Source organism: Giraffa tippelskirchi, chromosome 8, assembly GCF_054371585.1.
Source record: "Giraffa tippelskirchi isolate mGirTip1 chromosome 8, T2T-mGirTip1v1.2.pri, whole genome shotgun sequence".
NCBI lineage: Eukaryota > Metazoa > Chordata > Mammalia > Artiodactyla > Giraffidae > Giraffa > Giraffa tippelskirchi.
This window is the reverse complement of record NC_137282.1, coordinates 14,677,868-14,693,834: the sequence shown is the minus strand read 5'-3', so window position 1 is coordinate 14,693,834 and position 15,967 is coordinate 14,677,868. Positions and strand designations below refer to the sequence as shown.

The 15,967-nt window shown below is 38.4% G+C and overlaps 1 long non-coding RNA gene across 1 annotated transcript in view; it reads right to left on the bottom strand.

Annotated features, from left to right (window-relative positions):
* The window catches only part of LOC145518643 (uncharacterized), a 238,847-nt gene that overhangs the window by 115,456 nt on the left and 107,424 nt on the right, over positions 1 to 15,967 (bottom strand). The window contains exons 4-5 of the long non-coding RNA XR_014063073.1: positions 11,279 to 11,352; positions 9,562 to 9,672 (exon numbers count right to left, since the gene is read on the bottom strand). This is a non-coding gene — a long non-coding RNA (uncharacterized LOC145518643). The remainder of the gene's footprint in view (positions 1 to 9,561; positions 9,673 to 11,278; positions 11,353 to 15,967) is intronic.

Genomic DNA, 15,967 nt, shown 5'->3' with positions numbered 1-15,967 from the left:
TTATTTTCTTTTAAATATAAAAAAATGCTTGAACTCAAGCTTATAAATATTCTCAACGCTACTCAGAAAGTTTCTCCTGGGATGTTAAAACAGTAGTCAGTTTGTAGTGAGAAAAGGTATAAAATTATAATACTGTTAAAAAAAAGGGTGTATGTACACCCATAATTTGTTTATCTACACCCATAATCACCCATGATTCTACTTACTCTTTCTTAATGAATATGATACCCCATTCATGATTTTCCTTAGATCTTTATTTCAGGCAAGGCTTTATTGGGGCCCCTGCTGCAGCCGGGGGGAGCAATAATAAACATCAGGTGCCCTTACTTGCTTGCTCCCTAAGGAGGGGATGAGTTGTTCCTTATATGGTGTAGGTCCAGGGATCGGGCCAGAGGGGTGGCTTAGCTACTTTGCCCACCCCTTGGGTGGTGTGTGTGAGGGGCAATGCACAGTAGCCTGCTTTTACTCCCAATCCTCTGCCTTTGTTCCACATTCTTTGGAGTAAACACAGCTGGGTTTTTGGTGTCTTGGTATCTTTTGTCCATAATTTGTGCTAACTGCCCATAAATGCATTATTTTTAGTCCCATACAATTTGTCTGTATTTTGTTGCTGGAAGAGATCTACTGCACATTTCTTGTGCTCACAGACTGAAAATACATGAAGCATATCATTGCTTATTAACATATTTCTGATACTATCCTTACAAAAATGGTTAATATTACTCAATTGGTTCATAATTAGCCAGTTAACTTAGGCTACCAATCAAATGAGGTTACATATGCTCTCCTATGGCTTCCCAGATGGTGCAAGTGGTAAAGAACTCACCTGCCAATGCAGGAGACTAAAGACACGCAGGTTCAATCCCTGGGTTGGGAAGATTCCCTGGAGGAGGGCGTGTCAACCCACTCCAGTATTCTTGCCAGAGAATCCCATGGACAGAGGAGCCTGGTGGACTATAGTTCATGGGGTTGCAAAGAGTAAGACAAGACTGAAGCATCTAAGCATGCACACACTCATTGTCTCGTAACATCTCAGAACTTTGTCTACCCACTCTAAATTTCCCTGGTGCCCAGTTGATCTCTTCCTGCTCTCACCCCACCTACTTGCATTCCAAAAGAAAAATCAACGTGCCATTTTCTCTTATTCTGCTACTTGATGCAGAAATTAAAATATTTGTTTGATGGTCTTGTTGTTCTTGTTTTTAAGTCACCCAGGACCAGTAATGCTGGTAATTCATCTCAAACAATTTCATTCTTTCCCATTTAATATACCCAGTGTCCATGTGGCCATTTAGTCTTTTTTTTGCTCTTTCAAAACCTTAGAGCCTGGGACTTTCCTGGTGGGCCAGTGGTTAAGGCTTCCCCTTCCTATGCAGGGGGTGTGGTTTCAATCCCTGCTTAGTGATGCCACATGCTTTGCAGCCAAAACAAACAAACAAACAAAAACAACAACATAAAATAGAAGCAACTTTGTAACAAATTCAATAAAAACTTTAAACAAACACATATATTAAAAAGAAAACCTCAACCCCTGACCTCTTCTTATCTTTACTTTTAGCAGTTGACTTCAACTCTGTCTCCCTCAATTTTCTTCTCCTTCACCACGTTTTCCTTCCTGCATCTTGACTCATTCTTTTCTGTTTCTTTGAGAAAAAAGTCAAATACCCCTTCCTTAGCTGAAAGTTTGATTGGTGCTATTAATGGAACAACAGATTGTCTGTTCCAAATAGGAAGAGGAGTACGTCAAGGCTGTATATTGTCACCCTGCTTATTTAACTTATATGCAGAGTACATCATGAGAAATGCTGGGCTGGAAGAAACACAAGCTGGAATCAAGATTGCCGGGAGAAATATCAATAACCTCAGATATGCAGATGACACCACCCTTATGGCAGAAAGTGAAGAAGAACTAAAGAGCCTCTTGATGAAAGTGAAAGAGGAGAGTGAAAAAGTTGGCTTAAAGCTCAACATTCAGAAAACTAAGATCATGGCATCTGGTCCCATCACTTCATGGGAAATAGATAGGGAAACAGTGGAAACAGTGTGAGACTTTATTTTTTGGGCACCAAAATCACTGCAGATGGTGACTGCAGCCATGAAATTAAAAGATGCTTACTCCTTGGAAGGAAGGTTATGACCAACCTAGACAGCATATTGAAAAGCAGAAACATTACTTTGCCAACAAAGGTCCATCTAGTCAAGGCTATGGTTTTTCCAGTAGTCATGTATGGATGTGAGAGTTGGACGGTGAAGAAAGCTGAGCGCCGAAGAATTGATGCTTTTGAACTGTGGTGTTGGAGAAGACTCTTGAGAGTCCCTTGGACTGCAAGGAGATCCAACCAGTCCATCCTAAAGGAGATCAGTCCTGTGTGTTCATTGGAAGGACTGATGTTGAAGCTGAAACTCCAATACTTTGGCCACCTCATGTGAAGAGCTGACTCATTGGAAAAGACCCTGATGATGGGTAGGATTGGGGGCAGGAGGAGAAGGAGACGACAGAGGATGAGATGGTTGGATGGCATCACTAACTCGATGGACATGGGTTTGGGTAGACTCCGGGAGTTGGTGATGGACAGGGAAGCTTGGCGTGCTGCGATTCACGGGGTCACAAAGAGTCGGACACGACTGAGTGACTGAACTGATTATCAGTTATTCCCTTTCTCTGTTAAATCATCAGTTTTAAAATTATAAACATGGCAACCCTCATTGTCTACTGTCTATAAATAGACTCAAGCACATTTTAAATAACTACCTTTCCTGATCCTCCATCTTTATCAAGCTATCTTTTCATCTTATATTACTTGCACTTCTAAACTTCTAACTATACTACCTCAGAGAAGGACGGGGTAATTCTCATACCATCAAGCTGACACACTTATGAATCCACACACTCTGCCTTCTCCAACCTCCTGTGATCCCTCCGCTATTGTTCTGGATCCCATACTCACCTGCATAAGGCAATCAATACAACAATCATCTCCTCTTCTGCTTGCAGAGACATTTTCCCTGTCTACTGAATAATTCTCTGATGCATACAATTACGGTGATAAAGCCCATGTTAAGGAAACAATGTCTTCCCTTGTCTCATACACCTACTCAGCCACCATTCAATTTCTTTGCTCCTTCACTTAGCAGTATTTGAAAAATTGTCTAACGTTGAGTCATCACTTGCTTGACTACCCACTGTCTTCTCAACCAACTCTCATGAGTCTGCTGTCCTTCAGTACCTGTAATATCTGTAGGAGTTGCCATAACAAAATACCACTGACGGAGTGGCTTAAGCAACATTTTTTTCTCATGGTTCTGGAGGCTAGAAGTCCTCGATGAAATTGTTGGAAAATTTGGTTTCTGATGAGAAGTTGTTTCCTGGCTTCTAAACAGCCACCTTCCTGAGGAAACTGCGGCACTGTTTTGAAAGTTAGACGTATCTACCAAAATACTCAACCTTTACATGCCTAGATGTTTACCCCTGAGAAAGTAAAGCATGTGTTCATCCCAAGAACTGTACCTGAATGTTGAGAGCAGTGTTACTTGTAATAATCCAGAACTGGAAACCACCAAAGTACCCAGCAATATCGGAATAAACTAACGTGTCATATTCATACAACAGGATGGTACTTGGCAATGAGAGGGAATAAACTCTTCATATATGCAATATCATGGGTGGATCTCAAAATAATTATGTGGAGTTTAAGACACACAAAATTATATTCTGTATGATTTGATTTGTTTAAAATTCTGGGAATTATAGTCTAGAGACTTCTAACTAATCTAATTAGAAGAATAAAATGATTATAAAAGGTGTAACAATACTTTATAGGGTAATGAATATTCAATATTTTGATTATGATTGATCCACAGGTATATGCATATATACACATACATATTAAAATGTGTCCACTTTTGCACATTACTTATTTATGCATTTATTTTTAATTGAATATAGTTGATTTACCATAGTATATTACTTTTAGATATACAGCATAGTGTTTATGCATACATTGTACATATCTTTATACATTACAAAATGACCCCTACAATAGGTCTAGTCACCATGTGTCACCATCCAAAGATATTACAATATTATTATCTCCAGTGATATGATAGTCATTTCAGGAATTTTTGTTATAAAGGGCAGCAGGAAAAAGAGGGTGTAGAGTTGAAGATGAGTTTTTTTTTTTAATAAGTTTGGAGTTAGTTATGACATTTTTGACTAAAAGTTTTTGAATAGGAAAAATATTATAAAATTTAATTAAGATTGTTGTTATTCCATACAGTAGTTACCTGCAAAAAAATACACAAAGAAATAAACTCTTTCACTAGGTAGATGATTTTCAGTCCCACAATGCCCACTCACTGTTGTACAGTGAGCAAATTACATGATAATAACATGGTGACCCTGTGTCCAGATCATGAGAATAAAAGTTGATCCTAGGAGAAAGAATAGTTTACCCATTAAAATAAAATGAACAGTATAACACAGTACACTGGGACCATTAGAGAGAGAAGGTAGGTTTATTTGTAGAAGATTTAATTATTTTATTCATATAGGTTAACCAATTGGTTTCTACATCCCAGATACTATCCGTCATGGTCTTCGTAGACCGGGACCTGGGGACTGGAGTCAACAAGAAGGACGCAGGGGACCCAAGTCTTGAGTGAAACAAGGGTACTTTGCATTTATTTGCAGAAATGCATGCTTATGTATCTTCAATAAAATGATTACTCAGCCATTAAAAAGAATGAAATTCCACCAGGTGCAACAAAATGGATAGTCCTTTAAGTAAAAGGTCACTGAAGAGAGTCACTGAAGGGAATCCAAGCAGGCGCCCTTTCCCGTGATCTCAGTCCTGAGGACTGCGTGCAGCTCTGCTTGTTCCTGTTTTCCAGGAACTGATAAGGAACAGAGAGTCCTTGAGAAATGGCACACAAAGGAAGACAACAGCATATTGGATCCCTTCAAGCTGAACGTCCCCTGACAACTATCCTGAGAGCTTGGGGTGCAGAAGTGAAAAAACCCACAGAACCAACCTTACCTTCATAGAGTTTACATTCTTGTGGATGCAGATTGGTGAAAGTTAAAACAAAATAAATGATTATAAATGTTCTAATTTATAAGTACTATGAAAAGAAATAAGAACGTAAAAAAGATAAGGAATATGGATGTTTTTCTTTTGCATATCTCTTCACAGTGAAATGGGAAGCAAGATCATAAGCAGAAGATGTGTTAACAAGTTGAGTTAGGGAATAAGATACAACATAGTGACCTGGAAAGTAGGACACTGAATTGTTTAGCACAATGTGGTGGAATTATCAGGCAGTATGGAGAAACCACTTGAGATTTGAGGTAATAAAATGGAAATGTATCCAATCAATATGGCATATTTTTCTTCAGCCATCTTCAGTTGAATAGGTAAAGACAGTAAACATGTGGAGAATGGATTAGATTTGACCTGCATTTGGGGTCATTAATTTCCCAATCACTCAGACTGTAAACTTCAGGAACACTTAACCCCAGCTTTTAATCTATTTTTTTATATCTAATCAGGCACTGAGTTATTCAACCCATGAAGATGGCCGAGGTCAGAACTCAATGATAACAGAGTGGACAGAGGAAAGAGCTTGCGGAGAAGGCTGGGACAAAGGAATTGAAGATGAAGGAAGAAAACCAGGAACGGGGGCTACAAAACCCAAAGCAGGAGAGACTAGTCAGCAATGGCAGCCGAGCTCGTCAAGTAAAACCTCCACCAACTCAATGCATCTCACATCATTTTTCTCTTTTCCATTCTTATTGCTTCTGCCCATATTGATGAAATTATTCCATTGCTAGTATTTGTCTCTGGAACTACAAATGGTGTTTCAACTCATCCCTCCTGGCTGTCAAAATTCTTATCTGAACAAATCAGTTCATGTTATTTTTTCCTACTCCAATACCTAAAACCTCAGAACTTGGACAATCAAGACCAAGTTTTTATTTCAAAGTCCTCCATGTGATGGTACCAACCAATTCTTCTGACCTAATATCCTCCAGCATCTTCTTTCACTCTTTTACTCCTTTCACAGCTGATCATGAAAATTCCTGCACTGGGCAGAGAGTTTCAGTTCTCTCTGACTTTATACATATCCTAGAATTATCCTCATCCTAGAATTATCAAGATATCTCTCTGCATATACCAAAAATCTTTTCATACAAGAATTAACTCAAATGTTAACTCCTTGTAAAGCCTTTTCTGAGTCCACTATTCATAAATACTTTCTTTTCTTACAATGTGGACGTTGTAGTTACCTGTTTTCACACTTAGTTTATTCCATTTTCTATTATACAAAGTTTCAGACACATAACTATTACCATTAATGACTCTCCCTTTTTCATCCCAGTATTTTCTATCCTCAAACCTTCCAAATTTTGCACCCCTGCCATATATTTGTTAAAGTAGTTGATGCTTGAATTCTGAGTTCATTTGGTCCAAATTATGAAGAATTTTCTATAGGTATGTGTGTGCACACATGTACATGTTGCAAAAATATACAGATCAATAACACCTTGCTGATTTTCTCTCAAAAGCACCTACAAGTTTTCAGTAAGTCATCATATCAGAATCTAGAGGGTTTCACTTTCCAGTTGTTAAGTATAACATTTGTTACTTGATACTGAGAGCAAAGATGCTAACTGAAATTCTCCTTCTTCTAAAGAGAAACTGAAGTCCAGTGAGATGTAATAATTCACTCCTGATGATACATATTCATGTGCACTCTGGAAACTCTCCAAATCACTCAGTACCATCTCTGACTTGATTCAGTGATGCAGAGTTATATATCTGGGACTTTTAAGAATGTCAAGGCAGGGAGGTATTTAAGGATCATCTAATAATAATAATAACCACAATTATGGGGTTTCCACCTGACACCTTACAAACATCATAATTAATATAATACCTTGTGGAGTGGATATCCTTATTTCCATTTTCATGAGAAATTTATTCTTGATACGATGGAGTAACTTACCTACAACCATTGCTTTCAAATGTGACATATGACAAATCAATGGTGACATACAGCAATTTTATTTACTTATAAGTGGAAACTTTATTCTTATAGCTGTTGATTATTATAGTGAAGTCTAAGCAATATGGAGAATCAGCTCCTCTATGGCATCAAGACCAGAACATAAAAGATAAGAGCAGATAGCTGAGGACTTTCCAGGTGGTCCAGTGGTTAAGAATCCTCCTGCCATTGCAGGGGACATGGATTTCCTCTCTGGTCTGGGAAGATCCCACATGTCATGGGACAACGAAGCCTGTGTGCTCTAGAAAGAGAAGCCACAAGAGAAGCCACTGCAATGAGAAGCCCGTGCACTGCAATGAACAGTATCCCTATCCATTGCGATTAGAGAAATCCTGGGTGCAGCAACAAAGATCCAGCACAGCCATAAATAAATAAATAGATAGACAGATAGATAGATAGATAGATAGATAGATACATTAAAAAAAAAAAAAAAAGGTAGATATCTGAGTACAGATGGGAATTTGGAGCGCCTTATTCCTGGGCTCTTGTCCAAACCTTGTCTTCTTTTGTGTTGATGTTAACCCTTGGTGGTAGGTATTCTTTAGCAAAACTCATGGGTCTTTGCTTTGGGAGCTGATAAAAAGATCTGATCCTAGAAGACATTTCATTTTCTAAAATTTCTCACAAATGATTCTTGCATCTTCTCTTTTGCCAACCCGAACATCAGTCAAATTCTCGATAACTGAGTAATTTACAGCAAAATCTTGAAACTAAAGTTTTTAAATTCTAGGTTTCAGAGCTCATAAATCCTTAGTTTTGAAGAAAATAAGCAAGCGGTTGCTCTGCCCTTGAATTTTCACTCCAATTAAGTGCTGCTTTCTTGAAGGGTGTCTGCTAGATGTTAGAATGTATTTATTTTTATTTTTAAATTTTTTTGCCTGTAACAAAGAGTATGATGATGATTTCTCCCTCATGAATAACTGATCATCAGAGGAAGTCTCAAAAGACATTGCATTGATTTGCATCTCAGAGTAAAACACAGATTTTAAACCCTGGCTAGGATTTCCCCTTGATTATCTCTGGGAGAAAAAAAACACAATACACCCGGAGGAGAGATTTTAAGCTGATTCTCTCCTTTTGTACTTACAATAAAGACTTTTCTTCCCAAACCAATCAGCAACCCATTGGCCAGAACCCAGGCCTGGCTCATAGGAAATTCAAGTCTGCAGTGGATGGCGGGAAGCTGTCTTTTTGAGCAATATCTCAAGAAAAGCAAAACAAATTTGATCATTATGAAGCTTGAGTCACCTCATCACCATGAAGCACCCCCTGACATTCTCACCATCACATGAATGGTGAGAAATCTTGATGTTGACAGCCTGCCTTGCCCTAACTGGAGATTAGCATCAGTCACCCTGGTTACCTGCTTAGAGGTCTACATTTTTCGTTTTTCTGGAAATAGAATAGGAAAGCATTCACTTTTAGCTAACATTTATTGGGTCCTCATTCTGTGCCAAATTCCATGCTAGATGCTTTTGGACCAAGCACTGAAGCCTGGGAGCAGATAGAAGGGCTGCCCAGGGTATGGCCAGACTTGGAGTTGAATATATTTTCCCCCGGAGAAAAACAGAATGAGAAAGCAAAGCCTTCAAAACATTGCACTTATTTATGCTGACAAAATATTCAAAGAGCCAGCATGAACATTTGCTCTAATGGAAGAGGGGGGAAAAAACAAAACTTAATAAAATCCATTTCATCTTTCTGATTAAACTAAAATGGTAGTTGAAGTTGATTGTTTTATTTGGCACCTAAGTATGGGAATTTTTTTTTTCCTTGCAAATTAGTAGCAACGGCAGGACCGTGTAGAGCATCTGGCAAGTGAGGATTTTAGCACTAACTTTATTTTACTGGATTAGGTGGTGACTGGGCCAAAAAAGAAGAAAGTATGTGTGTGGGTAGGGTGTTAAGTAATGGCCCAGATACCAGCAGAGTAATTAAGCTTTGGCTAATAATATTTAAATGAAAGGTTCCAAGGCAACATCTTAAATAAGTAGGGAGATGTTTCCAGAGGTTAGCAGTAGCCTCTAATCACAGACTTTTTTCTCTTTTTATCTCTTTGTGTATAACTATTCTACATCATCCCGATGAGATGAACTTGGCTTCTTTATCTGGATTATTAAAAATTATGGATGAATGGCAGTGGTTCCCGGGTCTTGCTGAGCAAACAGCACAAATGCTTGATGACTTCATGGTAAATGACAGCCATGGTGGATGGGCAGTGCTTGGTAAAAGGATGAAGAGTTGAACTTCATCCTCAAAAACAGCTGCAGTGCAGTGGAAAGAATATTGGGTCAGAAGCCAGGAACCTCAGTGCCACTTAGTACAACTGTAGCTACTTCCTGGCTACATGACACCTGCAAGTCACTTACCTTCTCTGGGTCATAGCATGGTGGGGTTAAAGGTGTTCTGAAAGTTCCTTCAGGGAACATGGTTTCATTATGAATGAGAAAGTTAAGCTGAATAGCATTAAATAAGAACTATGAATATCACTTCTACCTTGGTCCCCATTAAGATCATTTCTCATTCCATGTTTGAGGGTGTCTGTCCCTTGATTGCTTGTTGACTGCTCCACACCTTACGTCGGATCAGGACCTCACACTGATGATGCTGAATGGAGACAGAAAAGTCTGGGATGTTGAGAACAGTAAGAGGTGGTCAGGAGATCTATTTGGGGACAGAAGGACCTGGATCTAAAATCGCTCAGATCATTCCGCTTACTCTGCCTGTGTCCTTTATGCCACCTTTTGCCTTGCTTCAGTCCAAAATCATCATGTGATAGGATGAAATGAGCACTGTAACTACTCTACTGAAACTTTTTAGCAACTCCCAGTTGTTATTAGAGTAACAGTCAAATCTTTAGTATAATGTGACTGGTTTACATTTTCCCAGGCTTCCCCTCTGTGTTCCAGTTATTCCAGACATAATGAAATTAATTTCCTTACACTGTGCAAGCGTGCTCTCTCTCTCTCTCTCAACTTCATGACTTCATTATTTTCTCGTCTCAGACAAGAAGAGATGAAGCAAGAATGAAGTGAAATAAAGTGAAAATCACTCAGTCGTGTCCAACTCTTTGTGACCCCATGGAGTATACAGTCCATGGAATTCTCCAGGCCAGAATACTGGAGTGGGTAGGGATCTTCCCAACCCAGGAATCAAACTTAGGTCTCCCACACTGCAGGCCGATTCTTTACCAGCTGAGCCACAACGGAAGCCCAAGAATACTAGAGTGGATAGCCTATCCCTTCTCCAGCAGATCTCCCTGACCTAGGAATTGAACCAGGGTCTCCTGCATTGCAGGTGGATTCTAAGAAATGTTAACTCACATTCAGGTCCCACTTGTGCTAACACTCATTCCAAGATGTCATATCTGATCCCTGTCCCAACAACAACACTCCTCTTAGCTGTTCTCTCATGCTCATTGAACTTTATCACCTTTCCCCTTGCCCTCCTGCTCACTCTGCCCTAGTGCCTAACACAGTGCCTGCGAAATGAACTCTCATTCACTGTATTTGTTTAAATGAATTGACAGAGAAACAAGAGACCATGATACTTCGATCAACTTGATATTATAACTTGGGTTCACTTTACCTTTTTAGCCTCAATATCATAATCTATAGAAGAAAAACTTGATTATATGAACTTTGTAATATGATGCTCTGGGCTTCCCCAGTGGCTCAGCAGTAAAGAATCTGCCTGCAATGCAGGAGCTACAGGAGATGCGGGTTCAAGAAGTCCTGGGTCGGGAAGATGCCCTGGAGAAGCATGGCAACCCACTACAATATTCTTGCCTGGAAAATTCCATGGAACAGAGGAGACTGGCGGGCTACAATCCATGGGGTCGCAATGAGTAGGACACGACTGAAGCAACTGGCACACAGCACACACAATATATGCTCTGGTATAGAACTAGTTTTACCAGAATAAAATGGCATCTGTAGAAGGGAATTCAGGCATATTCTCAATAACAATATCCAGAAATTACAGACTTTTAATCAGGTTGGGTAGACTATTCACAGAAAAGAAAGGGTTGATATGTTGATATTCCAAGAAATGATCATACAATTTTGATTCCTGATATTTAGGAGATGCCCGTATCATCATAACAATGATTAAATTCTCTTTTTTCATGATGACTTTATTTCATGATCTTACTATATAACTCAATCAATCCTCACACAGCATAATAATACTATCTATTGTATGCTTGAAGTACCTGTATGAGGGGTCTCCTTTTCTCAGCTTGAGTTGATTTGGCAAATCTCCTCCTCCAATGACTTTTGAGTTGAACTAGTGGGAAGAAAAATGAGAGGAAGAAAAACAGACATATTTATTGTTAAAAGAGAGAATAAATCTATCCCAGATAGAGATGCTATTAATATTCTGAACCACATGTTTAAACAAAGTTATGTTTCCTGTACAGGCTAAGAAGCTGTGGGGTAATAAACAAGACTTTCTGTGGCTTCATTTTTCCAGCTGTTAGTGCAGAGATCTGACATTTACCAACATGCACTCGGCTGTTTGACAGAAAATGGAATTATCACATCTTTCCAGCAACTGTCCACCAGGCAGATCTCAGTACTCACTGCTGCCAGATGTCTTCTTGAGCCTAGAGTGGAATTTCCTGCAGAGGAAATTTCAAGTGCAGTGAAAATAAAGGGTGGGGGACATTTAAAGCAAGGGCGAGAAATAACTCTTCAATGCAGCAGTTTTCTAGGCTATGTCTTATTCTTTTGATGAGAAAGGAAAAAGAAAAGTCAATGTGTCTTCTGTCACCTCAGCCATCTCTCTTAGCCCTAGTCTCACAAAAGGCATCATCTTTAGCAAATAAAAGATGGTATTGCATCACTATCATCTTTGCCAAGTTTCTGCATTCTCTTCATTGGTAGACGGGTTAGAAATGTAACACTCTGTTGGAAGAAGCATGAAAATGAGATATAGAAGCTTATTTAGCAATCGACTGCCCCCTCCCCTTCTTATCTTTGCTGAAATCTGAAGCTCCAGAACAATGCCATTGCTAAGCAACTGATCAGATATTTCTTTTCAAGATGCAGGTAAATAGGAAAGTATAATGCCTGCTCAATCAGAGCCCACATGGATGCATCAGCCTTCTGTTCATCAGGGTCTTCGGTGTTCATCAGGGTCCTTGCACGCCACACTGTTCATCGAGATGTGTACCAATCTGTATACAGGAGGCAAAAATTCTGAACCCACAGGTGTCATTAAGAAAGGGCATTTGCCAGGGCCACTTAATGTCTCTAGACCTAGTTTCTCAACATGTAAAAGGAGGTAATTGGACAATAGATTAGCATTTCCTGAGTTTTAGTTGCATCAGAATAATCTGAAGAAGATATTTCTGTGTAATCTCTGAGTCAGTTGATTTTGGAGATTAACCAGATGACTGTATTATTAAGCAACCTACTAATGATTTTGATACAAACTCAAGAGTAGTTTCTTAGAATCCTTTCTCTCATGACTTTCTAAGTTTATAAATCTGGATCAAATGTGTTCAAAATTGTTCCTCAGTTAAAAATCTAACAGAAAATTTCTTAGGAACATCATATTGTCACCAAACCAGGAAAGCTTTGTATATTTCATAAAGTTTATTTTATTTAACTCATGAACCACTAGAAGCAACAGTATCATCTGACCCTGAAGTCACTTTGACAAAATCTCCCATGTATACTCAAAATAATAATGGTAGTTAAGACTAACGTAGCATGCATTTTGGGCTAAGAATTCTTTCAAGTTCTTTTTATTTGTCAACTAGTTTAATCTTTACAACTCTGTAAAATTGGTGGAATTATTAACCTCATTTTACAGATGAGGAAAATAAGACTCAGAGGGTTAAAATAATTTATTCAGAGTCCCGCCGCTAATACTAGACTAAGCTAGAATTTGAACCCAGGAAGTCTAGCTCCAATATTCATACTCACCACTATGCTGTTCTGAACCTAGTTTATTGGTACAGTTTTGCTGTTTCCATTATTTATTGGGTGCTGTCTTGATTGATTCTTATCTTTTAATTCCTAGTAGCAAATTTCTAATTAATGTTGATGCCAATTCACCTTAAATAACTTCAAGAATTTACTGAGCATCTTGAAATGTGAGTAGAATCATGTTACAACATGTAATAATAAGATCTCTGCTTTCAAGGAATTATGTAGCCTTTTTTTATAAAGCTCCAGGTTTTCTTATTTCTGGTCTGTCTAAAACAATTCTATAAGTAATTTTGACCATGGGTTTGTTCACTTTAAAATTAACAAGTTTTCTACCAACTTCTCAATGTTTCAGGTCACTGTACACTTTGTGTCAATAATTAAAAATACTTTATCCTCTTTCATGGTAGCTAAAGGTACTCATTACTCAGTCTCTTTACTGAAGTTTCAAACAAAGCAGTCAAAATATTACAGAGAAATGCTACCCAAATATAAATGTTCTAAATCAAACTTTCCCATCTTTGAAATCCTTTTAGAATTTGTATTTGCTAGGAAATCCTAAATCAAATTAAGCAAAATTTTCAAAGCATTTATAACTCCCCAAAGAATATTTTGCAATTGTGATTGTAGATGTGTTTGAATACATCTGTGGAACAATTTCACACATAGATAATATTCAGAATTTATATAAGAAAGCTATATTTAATTCTGGTCTTAGCTAGTTGAATCTGATATCATAGAATCAATCATGTGTCAAAGCTTATTCTCAAAATATTAAAAATGTAATTTTTATGTAAATAAACAGTGATCATTTGTCAACATTTTAATTTAATTCTTTAATGAGGAAACCAGTGATTTGAAAAAAAAAACTGATTCAAAAAATACATAAAAGAAATGGGATTTTATATAATCAATGAAGTAAAGTAAAACACTGACCTGAGATTTTTTACATTAGATTAAAATAAACATTCGTATCTTATATTTCATTAAAATCATGGGTTTAAGTTATCTTTCCTAGTTACAAAAAAATAAAATCACCTTGTCTTATCATTGTTGTAAAAGTTAACCTGTAGATTTATGGAGTTATATTTGGGCCATGATTGATAGTTAACTTTATGTTAAACAGAAAATCCCCAAGAGAGTCAGTTGGCGCTTATGTAAAATGTTGGACAACCCATTCCAGTATGATACTAAACTTTTACATAGTCGATGTTTTGCTTTAGTCCCAAATTTTGGATCTTTAATTACATGTTTATTTCACAGAATTCATCATGCAGTCAGATATTTGGCTCATTTCGGTGGATAACAGTAATTTTTAGCGTTAAGTTTAGTAAGCATTGGATATCTCTTTCCCGCAGGTAAAGTTATTGTAGATTAAGAGAGATTGTATCAGTACAGGTGAGTTGAAAGTCCATGGGACCATGAAGAAAGAAATTGTAATACGGCAGGTAAGTGGTGACAAAGGGTTCAACAAGGAAAGACAGTGACTGGTAACTTAGGAGTCATTACATAAAAGTTAATGGAATCAGTATGTCTAAGTATAACTTTAAAGAAAACAACTGTCCCTAAAAGGTACCCATTGGCAAAAATAAAAGGTAGATTAGCTAGGCAGTACTTTTAAAAGCATTCGGGGTTTTGAGACTATTTTTTCCTACCTGTTTTCTTGTCTGTTGTTGCATATGCGCTACTTGGTTAATAGTCTAAAATAGAAATGCAGGACTATTTTCTTTGCTATTTATCTTTTGTGATTGTACTTGCTCGGAACATTCTTCCCTCAGGTATCCCCATGGCTCACTCAGTTCCTACAGGTGGCTGAGCTTTTGGCCTCTTTTTTCAGATCCTTTCCCTGGCCACCTTCTCTGAAACAGCCTTCCCATTGGTACTTCTTATTTTGATTTGCCTCTCTTCATAGCTGGAGACATATTGCATCAACGCTTATTTATGTTAAAAATAAATTTTATTTTTAGAGTATTTTAGGTCCACAGCAAAACTGACTAGAAAGTAGAGAGGGCTCTCCTAAACCTCCTGCCCCATGCCCTATACCTTCCCCACTACCAACATCTCACACTACTACTAATAATAGTACAATTATGAAAATCAGTGAACCTACACTAGCAAGGTTAGAGTCAGGGTTAGGGTCATCATTACTCAAAGCTCATAGTTTACATCAGGGGCTCATTCTTGGTGTTGTACATCCTATGGGTTTTGACAAATGTGTAATTATATATATACATATACACACACCGGAGAAGGCAATGGCACCCCACTCCAGTACTCTTGCCTGGAAAATCCCATGGACGGAGGAGCCTGGTGGGCTGCCATCTATGGGGATGCACAGAGTCGGACACGACTGAAGCGACTTAGCAGCAGCAGCATATACTCACACACACACACATGTATATATATAAATATAGCATCATACAGAAAATTTCAGTGCCCTAAATATCTAACTGCATCCTGCCTGTTCATCCCTCCCCTTCCTCAAATCCCTAATGACCATCATGCGAGTAAAAAGTTCCAGAATCTTTGACTTTCTCAAAGAATGGTAAAATCTTTAGGGCACAGTAGTTCAGTTCAGTTCAGTTCAGTCGCTCAGTCGTGTCCGACTCTCTGCGACCCCATGAATTGCAGCACGCCAGGCCTCTCTGTCCATCACCAACTCCCGGAGTCCACCCAAACCCATGTTCATCAAGTCAGTGATGCCATCCAACCATCTCATCCTCTGTCGTCCCCTTCTCCTCCCGCCCCCAATCCTACCCAGCATTAAGGTCTTTTCCAATGAGTCAACCCTTCGCATGAGGTGGCCAAAGTATTGGAGCTTCAGCTTCAACATCAGACCTTCCAATGAACACCCAGGATTGATCTCCTTTAGGATGGATTGATTGGATCTCCTTGCAGTCCAAGAAACTCTCAAGAGTCTTCTCCAACACCACAGTTCAAAAGCATCAATTCTGCGGCGCTCAGCT